Source organism: Gracilinanus agilis, chromosome 3, assembly GCF_016433145.1.
Source record: "Gracilinanus agilis isolate LMUSP501 chromosome 3, AgileGrace, whole genome shotgun sequence".
Classification (NCBI taxonomy): Eukaryota; Metazoa; Chordata; class Mammalia; order Didelphimorphia; family Didelphidae; genus Gracilinanus; species Gracilinanus agilis.
The window spans coordinates 462563220-462581840 of NC_058132.1; the positions used below are offsets into that span (position 1 = coordinate 462563220).

The 18621-nt window shown below is 36.2% G+C and overlaps 1 protein-coding gene across 3 annotated transcripts in view; it reads left to right on the plus strand.

The window, feature by feature from the left end:
* Nucleotides 1-18621, plus strand: part of ARHGAP6 (Rho GTPase activating protein 6) — a 675366-nt gene that overhangs the window by 602905 nt on the left and 53840 nt on the right. The gene's annotated exons all lie outside the window — the stretch shown is intronic.

Consider the following 18621-nt stretch of genomic DNA (forward strand, 5'->3'; position numbering starts at 1 on the left):
ATTAAAATAAAATGCTCTATTCAGGTCTTTATTGGTTAACTACTTGGGGTCAACTGGGTTAATAATAGCTTGCATTATCATTTTGAGAATTGAAAAAAATATCCCCATTTTTCAGATAAGGAAACTGAAGCAGACAGGGGTTAAGTGGCTTGCATAAAGTCACACAACTAATGAATGTCTGAGTTCAGATTTGAACCTAGAACTTATTAAATTCAGACATAGCACTCTATTCACTATGCTTATTATCAAAGTAACTATATACTGACCTCATGAATTTAACTGGTTAGAATATGGTGCCTCATTTCCCATACAGGCCAGTTTACTGAATTGAGACTAAATGTATTAAATAGCCACAGGCATATTCATTTTACATGTGTGTATATGAGAGAGAGAGGAGGGGGAGAGAGGGAGGGAGGGACGGAGGAGGGGAGAAAGCTGGAGAGAGAGGGAGGAACAGAGGAGGGGAGAGAGGGGGAGAGAGGGAAGAGACAGAGACAGAGAGAAAGAAAGAGTGAGCAGGGAAAGGGGAAACAGCTTGTGGATAAGGATAAAATTGGCTTAACCCTTCAAATTTAGAGCTAGAAGGAACCTTAGAAATCATCTAGCCCAACTTCACATACTCAGTACTCATACATTACTTTTTCATATCATACTACATATGTGTATATTTATATGATGTATGAATGTCTATCAGTGTGTAGCTGTTTAAATGTTACCATCCAAGTCTATTCTGTGGCTTCTACTAGTCCAAAAGACTAAGCCATCCTAAGGGGCAAAAAAGAAAAAGAGTGATTAAAGAATTTTTTAAGCCACAGAAAAGAATGGAAAGACATTCCAAGTGAGACAAAGACAAGCAGGACAACCATGAAACTTAAGATGCTTGATTTTTTCTTTTTTTTTTTTAAAGCAAGCTACATCAGACTCAAGGCTCGCTATACAGTCTTCTTTTTCTATATCTTCTATTCAGAAATAATGGTGTTAATTGGTATTTGAGAGGTTTAGAATAACAAATATAAGTGCACTTTTAAGTCTCCCTTTGACAGATACAGACACATTGAAATTAGGTCAAAACGGACCATATCGGTGTATTTCGCTTTGCCATGGCTAATTACACATGAATCAAAAAGACTAAATGTTTCTTTGTTGAATCCAAAATAGTTAGAAGATAAATACACATGTATACATATGTATATATTTCTCTCACTGTATAAATATATACACAGATATATACATATTATGCATATGTAGTCAGAATGAGCAATAACCAAATAAAATTGTTTAAACCCAGAGAGACATATCTGTCCAGTAAGTTGACTTCATTTTCCTGTAGGTAGAACTTAGCAATTGACTGTAGGAATAACCCCAATGATTTTGTTTCTGTATTGCATATTTCACACTGCTCCTACAATTAAGACCTGGATCCAAGTCTCAGCTTTGCAACTCACCATGTAAATAACTGACCAAGTGACCTTGCCATTATCTTCATTAGCAAAGTGAGAATTATGATACTTGAACTTCCTTCCTACCTCATAGAGTTTTTGTGAGGAAAACACTTTAAGGACTCAAGATAACAGAAAAAATACTGGGCTTAGAGTTGGGATGACTTAGTATGTCTGGCTACTGCTTCAGACACTTGCTGGCCATAAGAGTCCAGGCAAATCATATCACATCTTAGCATATTGGTTTCCTCATCTATAAAACAGAGATAATAATAGCACCTAACTCACAGGACTATTGTAAGAATCAAATGAAATTTAAAATGATCTGTAAATCTTAAAGAATTAAATTATTGTGTGCCATTGATATTATTAAAGAAATGTGAGTTGGATAAGGGTGGAAGGGAGGTATCTCTATAAACAAAGGGCACAAATTATTAAGGGCTTTCTAAACCATTGACTCTTAGATAGAGAGAGCCCTAATATAATGTACTCTAACAGTAATCAGCGATGTTGTCTCCACATTCCTATACTTGAAGGTATAGCTCCAAATGCATTTATTTTATTTTAAAATTTTGTCAAGTTGTGATAAAAAAGTTTTGGATTTAATATCAATGGACATGGGTGCCTGCATTGCTCTTTAGTATGTTTGTGGTCTAGGGGAAATCATGTCAGCTTTCTGGGTTTTAGTTTTCTCATATGTTAAATAAGGACTTGGACTAGATGTTTTCCAAGGTCCTAAGCTCCTCCAACAGAATATCAACCCCTTGAGAAAGACTTTCTTCTTTGTTTTTGTAACCCCATTGCCTAACTCATTGTCTGAAACTAGTAGGATCTTAATAAATACTTGTTGAATTGATAATCTTTATGTAAAGTCAATAAGTATTTGTTAAGTGCCAAACACTGTGCTAAGCACTAAGAATAAGAAAGACAAAAACATAGTCCCTGCCTTTAAGGAGCTCACAGTCTACTGAGAGAGACCACATGCAAACAACAATGTAGAACCAAGATATAGATATGATAAATTGGAGGTAATCACAAAAGGAAAGACACTAGCATTAAGGGAAACTGAGAAAAGCTTTAGCCAAAACCATTTGAAAAGAAATGATATTTATACATATTTATATAAATAAAGTTTATGTGTGAATTTATCTGTGGTACATATATATATAGTATATGTGTGTATATACATGCACACACATTACATACATGCATTATTTCCGTATATTCTTATAGTAACCCTGTGAGATGGGAACTGTATTATTACCCCCATATTACAGGTGAGGAAACTGAGTTTGAGAGAGGTTAAATGATTTGCCCAAGGTCACACAATATCAAAGGTGAGATTCAAACCCTTGTCTTTGTACTTAAGATATAGCATATTTCAACTATAGCCCCATTGCCTCTCAACATACGCCCCTGCCAATATATAATATAAGTATTATTATGATGATTGGGATTTTAATAGGTATATATGAGGAGCAAAGATAGAAGGGTCTGCTTCTAATAGACTCTAATTTTTAAAAATAAAATTGGTTTTAATGTTAATAAATTCTAGTGTGGTAATATGGGGAATAAAATTCTCAGGATTTAAGTTCTAATAACTCACAAAGAACATGTACAGGCTCAACTCATCAGACTGAACACCATTTTAGAAGAAAAATTGATATTTTGATCTTAACTGTGATGCTCGTGTGTGTGTGTGTGTGTGTCTGTGTGTCTGTGTCTGTGTCTTAGAGGAGGCATGACAGGCTCACTGGTAGGAATGTGAATAAGCTGACTATAAATATAAATGGGACCACTGTAAATTCTCAAGGCCAGTTAGAATGTTTACATCTTTTATATACTCATTCTCACAATTTCTCTGGGACTTACTTTTCCTCCAATAGGCTTTAAATTTAAGCTTACAAAAATTTTTTTTAAAAACCTTTAAAATCCCATTCAATACTCTTTCGAGGGTACACATTACCAGTAGGATTTTAGAAGATGGTGAACCGTTCTGTTTGATGTCAAAAGATGATGAATTTAAGGCATCCGTGGAATTAAAAAAAAAAAAAAAGCAACCCCAACAAAACACAACTCACATTTCCATGGCACAACAGTTTGCATAATACTTCCCTTCCAAAAAACCTATGCAGTTAGTTTTACAAGTATTATTTCCCCCCATTTTACAGATGGGGAAACTGAGGCTCAGATAAGTTTAAGTGGTTTGTATAAAGTGAGACTCCTTAGTCTGGAGTGTCCCATTAATAGATAGATAGATAGATAGATAGATAGATAGATAGATAGATAGATANCCATTAATAGATAGATAGATAGATAGATAGATAGATAGATAGATAGATAGATAGATAGATAGATAGATAGATAGATGCATTTCAACATAATTGGATTTCTTTAGAACCTCATGTATATTATTTACGTATATGAAAATATTCTGAGAAGGGGTGGATAGGCTTCCCCAGACTGCCAGACCAGTAAGTAACAGAGCCAGTATTAAAATCCAAGTCTTTCCCCAACTGCAAGTCTAGCACTCACTTCCCTCTACTAGAAGTTTATATTTATGGTAACTATATGGAAACTTTGACAGGCATTGCCTAAGTGTTCTGGGATAGGAACAGTGTGCTATTTTGGCACAGAACCAAGAGTTTCATATTGTTTCCTTTTGCTTGAATATTAGCATTTGGGTTCCTAACAGCTGCACATGTAAAAATGATAATCGTTTCAGTTTAAGAGCCAGAGAATAAAAAAACAGGAAATTCTGAATGACCCTTCTCACTGGATCATCTAAAAATAAAGTTGAACAGCTTTTCAGAATGGAATTACTCTCCCAGTGGAGAGGGTGTGGTTCATAAATGCTCCATATATTAATTGGTCTGATAAAATGAATCATGTTCTGTGTTTTGTTATAAATGTCATTTTTTAATGGCAGGACAATAGTAATATTGCTTTCTTCCTTCCCATCTAAACATTTAACCTCTATTATAGCTTATGTTTTTACAAGCACCAATTCCAAGTCGATATTTATAAAGAAAACATATCATGTAAAGACTTAAGGATTTAGTTTCAAGTTCTGAGTTTCTCTTGTTGAGATGCTCGGGAATCCAAAGTCTGTGGGTCCTTTTTTATTTCTAGAAACTGCTTTCATGATTTAAAAATGAACAAGCTTTTTCTCCAATCTTTCCCCAAGAGTAATCTCACTTCCACCCCTGATTCTCCCAAGGGCTTTAAAATCTAACATGTTCTTCTAGCTGGAAAGCTAAACTAAGTTAGGTTTTTTTATAATGCTTCAGTATGTGAATTAGATTATTTCATAGTGATCTCAAAGACAATTATGTAGTTCATATTTATTATATACATAAAATCAATTGTTATTGTTGTTATTGTTTAATAAGTTCTGGCAAGGTTTTTTCTGCTTAAATCATATTACATCATTCTTTTTACAGCTTAAGGGCATGGTTATATAAGAGTTGTGAAGCAGTGGAACATTGCAATAGTAATAAATTGACACTTTTTATAGTTCTTTGACATTAAATGTCAACAGAAAATGAAATAATCAACAGATAACAAAAATCCCAAAAGGATAAAAATTGAGAAGTTTAGACACAATAGAAGTGTTGGATAAGAAAAAAACAAAGACAGTCTATAGACATATAAGAAAAGAAAAGTCTCCTCAATCTACCAGTATATTCTACTCAGGCAGGAATAACGAATATGTGCATGGAATGGGGAGTAATTTTATCAATATAACTTGTAAGGATGATTATTCAGAGAGTTCAAGATGTTAATTGACTTAGGCTTGTGTGATGAAGTCTGTCTGGGCAACTCTCTTCACCCTTACTGGAAGGAATAAAGGGGATATTCTCTGTGAAAGGGGTATACTGATAGAGATGGGCAAGTGTAGGAGACCTGGTAAGGGATTCCTCTAGGGGCTGATGTTGTTAGTTCTCCAGGGCTTGGCTTACATGCCTTGACCCCAAGAAACCCCCTTCAGATCACAACCTTGCCAGGTTAAGGCTGAACAGCCAGTGGCTTTGGACTTATGAAGCCAAGATATTAACAAATAGCCTTTCCCTTTACCCTCTTCTTCCCTCTGTTTCCCTGTATTCACAGGAACACTACTATCTGACTGCTCAGAAAAGGCTATTGATTATTATTACTATTAGGATGGGAGAGGGTAGTGGTGAGAGGTGTCCCTAATCTAGCCTGAAATGACAAGGTTCTTCTTCACTGGTCAAACCAAGCAGCCAGGCCAGAAATCCTCCTTCCCTCCCCTATATCTTAATCCTAAAGTAATATAACAGATCAATAATATGATATGGGGTCTCTATAGTAAGGCAGGACAGATTGAGAGTCTTCACAGCTGGCCCAGTGGCCTGCTGGATTCGCTGACCATTTGACCACTGATAGATCCTAGAACTCTTTCAGGATGGTATCAGAGGAATTCAGGAATGGCAACAGGTCTTTGTGGTATTCAGATGTCCAAGGAAACCTTCAGATAGTCTCCTCTCATTCCTGGGATGGTCAAGAGTCCTTCTCTTCTCCAAGCTCAAAGACCGAAAACCTCCACCAAGATTCTTTCCTTCCCACAATCCTTTTCTCCTCTGCTCAACACTGCTCTTGTCAATCACTTCTTTTCCAAATATTCCAAACTGTTCTTTTGCAAACCTTTCCTTATATTTCACCTCCCCTTTTTTTTTGGTTTGTGACCTTCCAAAAGTCAACACCTTGAATACTTACCAATGCTATTGTGTTCCCTATTCCTAACTAATTTTCCCCCAAAATAATAAATTTCCCTAACTTTCTTTTCCACTCTAATTCTATGCTAAACTAACTACTCTAAGAGATTTTAAAGGAAAGTTTGGGTAAAGGAAATATTTGAGGTTTATAACAATGATACAAAAAGTAAAATAAATGTTTCAACTCAATGCTTACTAATAATAATACCTACTTTTGCAATCTCCAACTAATACAATTTCTATCAATATTTATTCCTATGCAATTATTCTATCTATCTTTCATAAACACAATGTTATCCTAATCACTACAATTAATCTTTTTTCCAACTATCTGTTCTAATAATATGACCTAATTCTATTCTTACCTAAATGTAACAATCTATCTTATGCTTATACTTAACCCTCAAGCTAACTTATACTTGTTAAAATATATTTCCCTAAGTCTCTACTCTATCCTATACAATATTTCCTGTCCTATATACCTAAAACTATACTATATTTTCAAACCTATGACTGAATTGTCAACCTATGCTACTTGTATTTATAAATTTTTACAGATATTTATGTACATATTATACAATTTAATACATAGTGTAGGAAATATAAGTAAAGGAAATGAGGTCACCAGGGATATTAAATAAAACTAGGTGATTGTGAGTACACACACTGGGGTTTATGAGAGACTAGACCTGGACATGGGGATCAGAACAGCCAAGCTGCTCTTAACTGAAAAAGGAACAGTTGTCCAACTGTCACCCTGGGCCAGAGGCTTTGAATCCAACAGACAAGGTAACAGGATATAACTAGGTTTAATTATGAACAACTAAAAGGTTGGATAGGGATGTCTACTCTAAAACCTTATATCTAATGACATAACCCACAGGGAAAGGAAAGACTTATTTCTACACTAACTTAGTAATCTAAACTGACAGGGCCCAAGGAGCAGTAGAGTCTCTGGGTGACTGCCTCAGACCTGGAACCTGCCAGGCTTGAGCAGCTCAGCTAGGGGCGTTGTGGCTTTGGGATTCTCACTGCAATCCATTGATGATCTCTGGATGCCAAGAGCCAAGGTGGTCTCAGGTACCAAGTAGGGAGGGTTTGCTTGAAACGCTATCCACCAGATATCAAACTTTCTCCTCTTCCTTGGCACAGGACTATTTATTGATCTCTCTTTGCTAGATGCCACCACTCAGGATCCCAGGGGAAAATCAGGAAGCAGGGTGACCTTTGCTCTGAGATCTCCCAGGCTTCATAAGTTGGAATTTCTGTTTGACCCTGATACAACTTGTGAAAACTTGGGTTTCACACCCTGTGCAATGTATGCCTGTATAGTCTTTAAATCCAGGGCTTGTTGAGATCTCTTGCAATTATGATCACAGCACTGACCATGATTTTTTGTGTAGTGATATCTTGTGTTGTTGTTGTTGTTGTTGGATCTCTTTTTATTATTCTTTAGATCTAACTGGGCTTTTAAATTACAAAATCTGACTATGTACCCAATCTTTCCACATAAGAAACATTTCTTTGCAGTGTTTGTGTGCTTTGCTGGTATTCTCTTCTAGGGTTGTATGCCTGCAATGTGGCTAAGTTCTTTATTTTGTCTATTTCTTTTTGCTTTATTGTGGTGTTAGCCTCTTTAAGTTGTTGTTTGAGTTCCTTTCTGATTTCATCTTTCTCCCTAGTTTCCTCTTTGTGACCAGAATAAACATAAGTAGATGTCTTTCTCGATTCCTCTAGACCAGTGCTGGGCAAACTTTTTAAAGAGGGGGCCAAAGGCAAGGAAATGCTCATCTGTTTCTAAGGCAACTCTTTCAAAGTTTCATTGTATTGTATCCTACTCATTGTATTCGTCAGATTAGGAATAATGTCACACTGCCAGATAGATCATTTCAAGGTCCCCCCCCCATCTGCTCCGCAGGCCATAGTTTGCCCATCACTGCTCTAGACCAAAGCTCTCCCAATATGGACATTGCCTCCTAAAATAAGTTTTGACTGGCAAGCTGCTCCCTTTTACAAACTGCCTTCTAATGTGTTGTAAATTATTCTCCTCTAAATCCTGGAACCCAAGGATGTCTTCAGCAGCTTCAATGATCCCTATCTAGGAAAACTGAGGGATGTTCTCCTGGCTTCTGCCTCATTTTCTCAAATTTGCCCCATTTGGTCTTTTGGAGGATATTTTCATCGCTTCAATGAGATCCTGCCTACAACAAACAGGAAATTCAGTTCTGGAAGCAAAACCTGTCCTTACAGATTGTAATGGTACCAAAAAGGTCCAAGCTACCTTTTTAACTTGCCTGTTGATAAAATTACTCTTTCCACTGGCCTAATGACTGATAAACTAGCTACTATTTTATAACAATAACAAAAATAATAGCTAGCATTTCTATGATGCTTTTACAAAGTGCTTTGGATATGCCCTCTTATTGGATCTTTACAACAACCCCATAAAGGAGGTGCTGTTTATCATTATTTTATGAATGGAGAAACTGAGGCCAAGAAAATTCAAATGATTTGCCTAGGGTCACATAACTACTAAGTGTCCGACAAAGAAGTTGAACCATCTAATTTCTGTATGTGTTGCGCTTTCCCTTTGATTCTCTTCAGTATCATCTTTGACTAAGGGGAGAGTTAGGAGTAGGCTAGAGACAGAGAGGTTTTATTAATCAATCAATAAATAAACATTTATTAAGCATCTGCTATGTATCAGGCACTGCACTAAGCCCTGGGGATACAAAAAAGGCAAAAGACAGTCTGTTGCTAGGTTTGGAGATAGAAAAACCTGGATTTAGATCCTACAAATAGACACATACTAGCTGAAATGACCTCAGGCAAGTCACTTGACCTTCTATGTACTTCAGTTTCCTCATCTATAAAGTGAAGATAATAATAATAGTTGTATCTAATTCACACAGTTGTTGTAAGGATCAAGTGAGTAAGATAATATTTAAGACAAAAAACATGATATAATTGCTATCTTAAAACGTGTTTCTTTTAAATAATATCTGGTAGATTTGGGTTACTAATCTGTTCTGCTATCCACTTTTTTACTTTTAGAGGTTTTCACATTATTATTTTCTTCTGAATTTATTATCTTCAGCTTCCCCGTCACTACCATTTTTCTAGTCGATTTCTTTTTTTATAATATTTTATTTCTCCCCACTTATATATAGAAACAATTTGTGGGTTTTTAAATTGATATCCCATAACTAAATATTATATTTAATAAAGTTTTATTAATAATAACTAAATTAAGATACCTATGTATTCAGCCTACTCACCAGAGCAAGAGAGAAAGAATGAGGCCTCAGAACTTATACAAATGTGACCACACACACAAAAAAAAGGAAAAGCATTCTAGGTAATACAGAAAGGGACTCTGGGCAATATAGTGTTTAGGGGTTCAAGATTTTCCTATAATACAAATTTTAATATTCATTTAAAAAAGTTTTAAGTTCCAAATTCTCTTCCTCCTTCTTTCCTTCATCCTTTCCTCCCCAGCTTCTTCCTTGACTTTAAACTTTATGTTAGAATTGGGCTCTGCTTACTTGAGGAGTGGGAGCAAAGTATCACTGTCTTAACCTTCAGGTTCTTTTACTCAGCTATTTTTATAGTTAAGTTTTAGGTGCCTCCAAGACAATTTGATCTGGGGAGAAGTGTGGTCACTATTCTCCTGGTTTATACTCTAGTTTGGGGCCCCTACGTTCTCATGACCACAACTCCTCTCCTCCCTAGAACTGTTACTCAGAATGAGGGTCCTATTCTCTTGTGATTGCTAACACTCTTCTTCACTCCAGAACTATGACTTGGACTTGGTAATAGGCAGATCCTGCACTGAGTGCTAGCACAGAAGTCACCTACAATCTCTGCTTTCAAATATTCCGTGTTTTAGATGTTCAATCCTCCTACCAGTTCTGGGTGATGAGAGCTCCTGACACTGCTTACCTAGTGTTGCCAGCCACACTGCGCTCCCATCAGCTCCCACCCCAGCGACAGACCTCTCCTTCTGCTATCCTAAGTTGTCATGAACTGGAAAAATGTCTCACCTCTACCTTTTGTTGATTATGCCACTTTAGAGTTTGATCTGACACCTATTTTAAAATTGTTTAGAGGGGAATATGGGGAAATTAGTCAAGATTATTCCCTTTACTACACCATTTTTGATCTGTCCTATAAATCTATCTTAGCAAGATCGACTGAGAAGTTAGCCTTTAAAAAGCAACCTTTAAAATACATGCCAGAGACAACAGAGCCAAGACTAGTAAGCAAAGAGATATTATGTAAATATATAACAGTCACCAAATTTGGATTCATGGAACAAGGGGAAGATGCTCATAACCACATTTGGATGGACAACTTATAGTGGCTTTAACATGATGGACAGAAGGGCCTGATACTTAGTAAGTGTTTAATATTTGATGGCTATGGGACAAACAACAATTATTACAGCAGTCATTATCTTCCCAAAATCTCTTAAGGATCCATCCTCTCCTCCTTTTCCCTCTCCCTCTCCTTTTCCTTCTCCCTCTCCTTCTCCTTCTCCTCCTTCTCCTTCTCTCTCTCTTTCTCTCTTTCTCTTCTCTCTTTTTCTTTTCTTCCCTCCCTTTCTCCTTTTCTCTCTCTTTCTCTCTCTTTCTTTCCTTNTTTCCTTCACTCCCTTTCTCCTTCTCTTTCTCTCTCTCCCTCCCTTTCTCCTTTTCTTTCTCTTTCTCTCTCCCTCTCTCCTTCTCTTTCTCTCTCTCCCTCCCTCCCTCCTTCCCTCTCCCCATCACCCTTTATACCTCTTTTCCTTTTCTTTCTTTTTAAAAAATTCCATTTATTTATTTTAATAAAAGACCCTAACCTTCCACCTTAGAATCAGTACTATGTATTAGTTCCAAGGCAAAAGAGTGGTAAAGGCTAGGCAATGGGGGTTAAGGGACTTGTCCAGGGTCATACAGCTGGGAAGTGTCTGGGGTCAGATTTGAACCCAGGACCTCTTGTCTCTAGAGCTGGCTCTCAATCCAGCAAACCACCTATTCACCTTTTCTTTACACACAGATAGAAATTTATGAATGCCCCTTAGAAAATCCTCATTTCAGTCCTAAGGACTTAGATGCTAAGAAAAATAGTAGCAACAACATTTTCATCTGTTTTGCAAGGAATCTAAAGGGCAATCTCTGTTAAAGGGCTAATGATGAATCAGTGTCCAACCTTTTTAAACCCCTAGGAAAAGGAATATATGACCTTTGGAAAAAGCAAGAAGCAAAAGAAACTATGTAAACAAGGTATAATCTAAAGCATAACTGCACACAGAAGAGTGGGGAGGGAAACCCTTTGGTGAAAGCAGAGCTATTGTCAGTATCTGAGTCTGTTGTGTGGAAAATAAGTACAAACTTTTGATGGAAATCAGAACCAAAGCTTCAACCATTTTGTCTTTGTAATCTCTACCGGTCATTAATTATTCACATTTATAAATAATGACATTGTAAACTTCCAGATACTAAAAATGACAGTACAGGTCTCTGATTATTTTAGCAAATGTTCTGAAGTTTTCCATACTTCATCTAAGGCTTTCTTTATGACACTGGGTTATTATTGTCTACTTTGAGTGACTCACTATGTGTGGATTTCTGCTTATCACACATTTAAAACCCAGTATTACCATGGACCACTGGGCTTTCTTTTCTCCTCATGTTGCACATTTATCATTCCACTGTTTGCCACTCTGATCCTCATATGGTTCATTATTAATGGCTTCTTAATTCATTTTTCTCATAGTTGCTAGTCCTACTGTCTGCACATTTCCTGTCTCTTTCCTGATTTGCTGGCAGAAGGTTGTTTTTTTGCTTTCCCTAGACAGGGCAGGACAGATTCATACAGTACATCCTTGGGGTACGCCTGATGTACTCCTCCAAGATCTTTTCGTTTTTAATTTACTTCCAGTTTCAGTGGCAATAGAAATGGCCTTTCATCAGATCCATAAACTCCGGAACTAAAAGTAAATGTTTAAAAGTATCCCTTCAAAGTGATTCTGGGGTACTTTTGGACTCCTGGAGAGTCCAAAATATGAAGATATTCTTTGAATGGTATTATTTAACATTCCACAGGCACAACCTAGCATTATTCAGATCTTTTTGTTTTTATTATTTAAATCACTGGAATTCTATAAGGTCTTTGTGGAAAGATTTTATATGTATTTGTGTATGTGTAAGTATATGGGGACAAATTGGTGATACATTAGATAGACTGTCAGGTCCAGAGTCAAGAGGACCTGAATTTAAATCCATCTTCATATACTTCTTAGTTGTGTGACCTTAGGTAAGTCATTCAACCCTTTTTGCCTTAGTTTCTTTATCTATAAAATGAGCTAGAAAAGGAAATGGCAAACTACTTCCATATCTTTGCCAAGAAAACCCTAAATGGGATCAGGAAGAGTCAGACAATATTGAACAACTAAATAACAATGCAACAATGTGGCTGTGTGTCAGTAGATATACCTACATTGAGAGAGAGAGAGAGAGAGAGAGAGAGAGAGAGAGAGAGAGAGAGAGTGAGTGTGTGTGTGCACGCACGCTCTCTGACAGCAATAAAGATGGAAACATTTTTCCTTGGTGTCTGCTGAAATGAAAAATAAACAACTTGGCTATGTGTCTCTGGAACATCAAACGGATTATTTTGAAAAGTATGAACATCACTGTAAATCACTAACTTGATTTTTAAAAATGTTATGATGAGTCAGATCCCATTTCCAGGAGTTCCAGGATGCTGTCAAAATTATTTTATTGCACTAGAATGGAATTGTATTGAATATTGTTGGGAAACAGTGAACTATCAGCCAAAGTTTGGAAATCTTCTAATTTTACAAAGATGGTTTGTAGCTATGGGATTTGGCCTTTGGTAGTAATCATCATTATCTTTTTTATTATCCTGAGTTGAATAAAATCTCCATGGGCCTCTTAATGCTTGGTTGCTGTTGTTGTTTTATCTTAAATCATAGCTTCTCTGAAACCTTTCCATCAATCAGATTTTATAAATTAATGACTTTCCCCCTCCCAAGCAAACAGACCATTCTAGGACTTTTGCATTTTTATCGTCAAATCATGTAGAAAAAGGCAAGTGTTATTCATGTATATATTATATCCTTCCATCTTCAGTCAAGCTGCTAAGGTGACCTGCATTCCTTCACCTCATTTCCTTCTTAAGTCAATACATCCTGTTTCCTAAATGAAAAATATAGTTATTGTTAAAAATGGACAGCTATCTCCAGAATGAAATCCTTTCTTTCTTGCTGCACTAATTCATCAGAAGAATTGTTCAATTTTATGGGGAAATAATATAAATCTTATCATTGCATATCTGTTTTTGGTGGCTATAATTAGGGAAAGGAAAGACTTTATACCTGCATTAGCATAATAGTACTTTATTTTCCAGATAAAGAGAATAACATGTTCCTATAGTCAATAAACAGCAATTACTAGTTTCATACTGTGAGTAGATTTTATTAGGTGTGGAGAACGGACAAGAGTTTATTATTAAAATCCCATCCATTTATAGTACCCTTATTTCAAGAAGTTATAGTCTGAGAGCATTGGCAATATATTGTATAATAGTAATTATCCCTGAATGGCTTGTATATCAAGTCACCCTAAGAGTTCTAGGGACATAGGTTCAAGATCAACTCTGACACAAAGCAGCAGTGTTATTGTGAACATCTCACTCTCAGTATTCCAGGCTTGTCTCAGACTATGTAGAAGTGCCTTAGGAGAGGGAAGTCAAGCTTTTTGAGAAGTGGGAGGCCTCCAACACTTGTTTCAATAAATGAACTTGATTTTTATTTGTTAGTTTTACTGAGAGCAATTAGAATCTCAGATCATACTCATAAACTGGTTCCAGAGTTCCACATGATCAAACAACTGGTTATTTTGAAAAGGACAAATATGTAAGAATTACCCCATACCAATTGAATTCAGACCTTTCCCATTACTACTTGGGAAAATAGGTGGCACAATAGATAGAGTGGATAGCCCCCAGACCTGGAGTCAGGACATTTATTCCCTGGGCAAGTCACTTAACCCTTTTGCCTCAGTTTCCTCACCTATAAAATGAACTAGAAAAGAAAATGGCAGACTACTCCAGTATCTTTGCCAAGAAAACCCCAGATGGGTCACAAAGAATCAGATATAGCTGAAGTGACATAATAATAACAAAACATTATTACTACCACCTCCAAAAATGAAGCAATAGAAAATAGTATGTTTACACAGATAATTAAAAAATTATTTTTTTTAAATCCTTTCCTTCCGTCTTGGAGTCAATACTGTTTATTGGCTCCAAGGCAGAAGAGTGGTAAGGGTAGGCAATGGGGGTCAAGTGACTTGCCCAGGGTCACACAGCTGGGAAGTGTCTGAGGCCAGATTTGAACGCAGGACCTCCCATCTCTAGGCCTGGTTCTCAATCCACTGAGCTATCCAGCTGCCCCTAAAAAATAATTTTTGAAGCACAATTTCCACTTTTCAAGAAAAAGCACCAGTTCCTTTAACTCATTATTTAAGAAAAAATATTTATAAAGTGCCTGTGTGTTAGGAACTGTGGTAAACATTTTGTGAATACTATCTCATTTGATTCTCATAATAACCCTGTGAGGTAGCTGCTATTATCACCATTTTACAGTTAAGGAATTTATAGCAAACAAAGGCTAAGTGACTTGCCTAATGTCACTTGTCAAGGTTGCATAACTATCTTGAGACTGAATTTGAACTCAGATCTTCCTGACTCAAGGCCCAATATTCTATCCAATACTCTAACCCACTAGCTGCCCTTTTACTTAATCTTGTACCCTTACTTAAAGGAAATCTGAGAAGGTATGAAATGACATATTGGTTCTCATTTTTATCCACTGAACCACATACCTACCTCTATTCATATTAGTGACAGATTTTTATTTTAAAGTAAATATGTCACAAGATCAAGATCTGGCTAATATCCACAGCCAGGGAAAATGATAACAAAAATGGTAAATTGTGCTTACTTTTTCTCTTCCCCGGATATCATTTGTTGATTGAAGAAAAACCTTCCATCAATATTTCAATCCTTGGCAAATTAAAATATTGCTAACAATTTGTTCCCCATTAAGAAATATAAACCTGTGGAATTCCAACATATTTGTAGAAATAGGAATACATTTTCATTTCCCAATAGGCTATAATGGGGCAAACAAATTATCTTAAATAACTAGGGAAGTAGATATTTTCATCATGCCATTCCCCAAATTTTTATACCAATTCTTTTTATATATAAACTTTATGTCTCATTGCCTTTTTAAACTGTCCTTTACCATATTCAGATCATCTGTTTTCTTATTTCTATATAAAACACATATATTTATCACTCAGGCTAAGCAATCATTCCCCCACTGTTACATAAAGGATATCATACTCCATCATTGTTGTACCGTTTCAGTCATGTTCAACTCTTCATGACGTGTTTGGGATTTTCTTGGCAGAGATACTAGAGTGGTTTGCAATTTTCTTCTCCAGCTAATTTTACAGATGAATAAACTGAGACAAAACTCAGGATTAACTGACTTGCTCAGGGTTGCACAGCTAGTTAAGTGTTTGAGGTTAGATTTGAACTCAGGAAGTCTCACCTTCCTGACTCCAGGCTTGACACTTTATCTACTGTGCCACCTAGCTGCCCATATAAATACTCATTCCTACTTTTATTCCTGTCCTTACTAGACTACCCTCTCTTTTCCTCTTCACCTAAAAAAGTCTCAAAATTTACCTATATTTCAAAATGTTACTCAAAGGCAATTTTTCTGCCAAACTTCTAAATTTCTTAAACTACACGACTTAGCTCTTAATTATGACTATATTATATCTTTTCATGGCATCCCAGATCAAGAGTTGAACTTCAGAAACCACTTAAGCTAACCCCTTCTTTTTACAAATGAGGAAACTGAGGAACAAGAAGGTTTACAAGACTTGCCCAAGGTCTCACAGGTAGTTCAAATCAGAGATGGGATTTGATCCCAGATCTTCTGACTTTTGATTGTTTAATGTATGTTTTAGAGCAGTTAGGTGGCACAGTGGTTGAGTAAGAGGAATGAACAGGAAAACTCATCTTCCTGAGTTCAAATTGGCTGTAGACATGTACTCTCTGTGTGACCCTGGAAATGTCACTTCACCATGCTTCCCTTGGATTCATCATCTGTAAAATGAAATGGATAAGGAAATGAGAAACTATTCTAAAATCTCTGCCAAGAAAACCCAAAAATGGGGTCACAAAGAGTCAGAGACTATTGAAATAACTGAACAAGTGTATGTTTCATATATTCTCTATCCTACTTGCTTATACAATTCTTAAGATTATGGACCTTATTTTATTTTTCTATGTTGCTTACAGAATCTAACATAGGGCAGAACATAGATACTTTATTAATTCTTAATAAGATGACAAATGAAATCAATTAATTTGAAAAAGATTTTGTTACACGGGGGCAGCTGGGTAGCTCAGGGGAGTGAGAGTCAGGCCTAGAGACAGGAGGTCCTAGGTTCAAACCCGGCCTCAGCCACTTCCCAGCTGTGTGACCCTGGGCAAGTCACTTGACCCCCATTGCCCACCCTTACCAATCTTCCACCTATGAGACAATACACCAAAGTACAAGGGTTAAAAAAAAAAAAAGAAAAAGAAAAAAAGATTTTGTTACAGTTTTCATGATTTGGGTTTTAGGCGAGATACTTACCATTTATGTAAATCAAAGAGTTTCCTCCAAACCTAAAAATCAAAGATTATTGCTATTTTTTCAGGATTTTATTCTATTTTCTTTGGATTTAAATCAAACTTATAGATTGATTACTTAGGAGACTGACCTGCAGATAGATATTGTTTCCCTGTCATGGCTCAGCAAAGGTCCATTCCTCTTCTATACATATATATTTTTCCCCATTAGTAAGTAATCTTTCACTAGAGATTGCTGGAAAATATACTTTTCTGCATACAATTCTTTATTACACAATGTATTCTTATATCATGTACTTTTCCTAACATAGTAAGCATGAAATAATCCATAAAATGCAGTACACAAAATAAAAATGTTAACATGCAAAACATTTTTCTCACTGATTCCCTAGAATTCTGTGACTTTTTGTGCTACCATCTCATTAAAAAAATGACTCCTGACAATTTTAATAACATGTGAAATCTATAGTACCTTAAATACTATACAAAAATAAAATTCTTAAAACCAAAACATTTTTAACCTAAATATTACCATTCAGTGTGTTAAATGGTGGTGTGAGGGCATTATACCATACATAACTCTCTTCCTTGGTCACCCTCTGAAAACCAAAGGAGAAGTTGCTAGGACTTTAGTCACTGCTGTCAGTCAACATAGAGAATGATGGGGTCTCAGCATCACTTTCACTACACCATGAGTATGTAATTGAAACACAAAAATTAGTTTTAAAAACAATGAAAATGTACCATAAATGCACAGGGATGTCTTTACAATGGTAGAGTGAACAAGATCAGTGAACCACCTTGTTTGGTACAAATTTACACACACCTCTCATTTTTTTCTCTACTACCCATAATTTGGAATGTATACTATAGCTGCCAAATTTAAGTGAAAATGAGGTTACTAGGGTAGCTAGTAAGGACTAGGCAATGGATGTTAAGTGGCTTGCCCAGGGTCACACAGCTATAAAGTGACCCAAGGGCAAAATTGGACCCAAGACCTCCCAACTCTAGATCTGACTCTCTATCCATTGAGCCACCTAGTTGTCCCCTTAAAAACTATCTTTTGCTGTCTTTAACATCCTCTGTACTTAGCTCTGTGCCTGGCATATATAGTAGATGTTAAATGTTCATTGACTGACTAACTTATTGTTGTAGGAATGGCCTACTTAAGTTCAGAGAAGTTGGCATCTAATTTTTTTTTCAAATTTGGAAGGGCCATCGTGACCCATGAAACAAATGAAAATACAAAGTGTCCCTCAGTCCTGTGAGAAACAAAGCCAGTGACTGAAAAAAAGGACAGAGGATGCTAAGGATCACACAGTTCACACAGCATCTATAAATCATTCAATTGTTAATATTCTTAACATGAAACTTTATACACTACTGGGACAATTGCATAACATCAACATGGCTCATCTTCTTATATTGCCACCAATGCATCAGAACTACCAGAGTGCAAAGAAATAGCAGATTAGTGAAGAGATAGCTAACAGGTTTTTCTGAGAGAGGCAAATGAAGGAGTTAGGGAAGTTGTTTTCATTGTCCTTCCATAGTAAATATATTGCCATTTCTTGGGACATTTGATCCTCTTTATGCACTCATAATAAGTGCAAGTGTGAGGACCTAACAAAATTCTAATTTTAAGAATGTGATAAATTATTGTACCATAAGAAATAATAAACAGATTAAATTCAGAAAAACCTGGAAAGACTTCTGTGAATTGATGC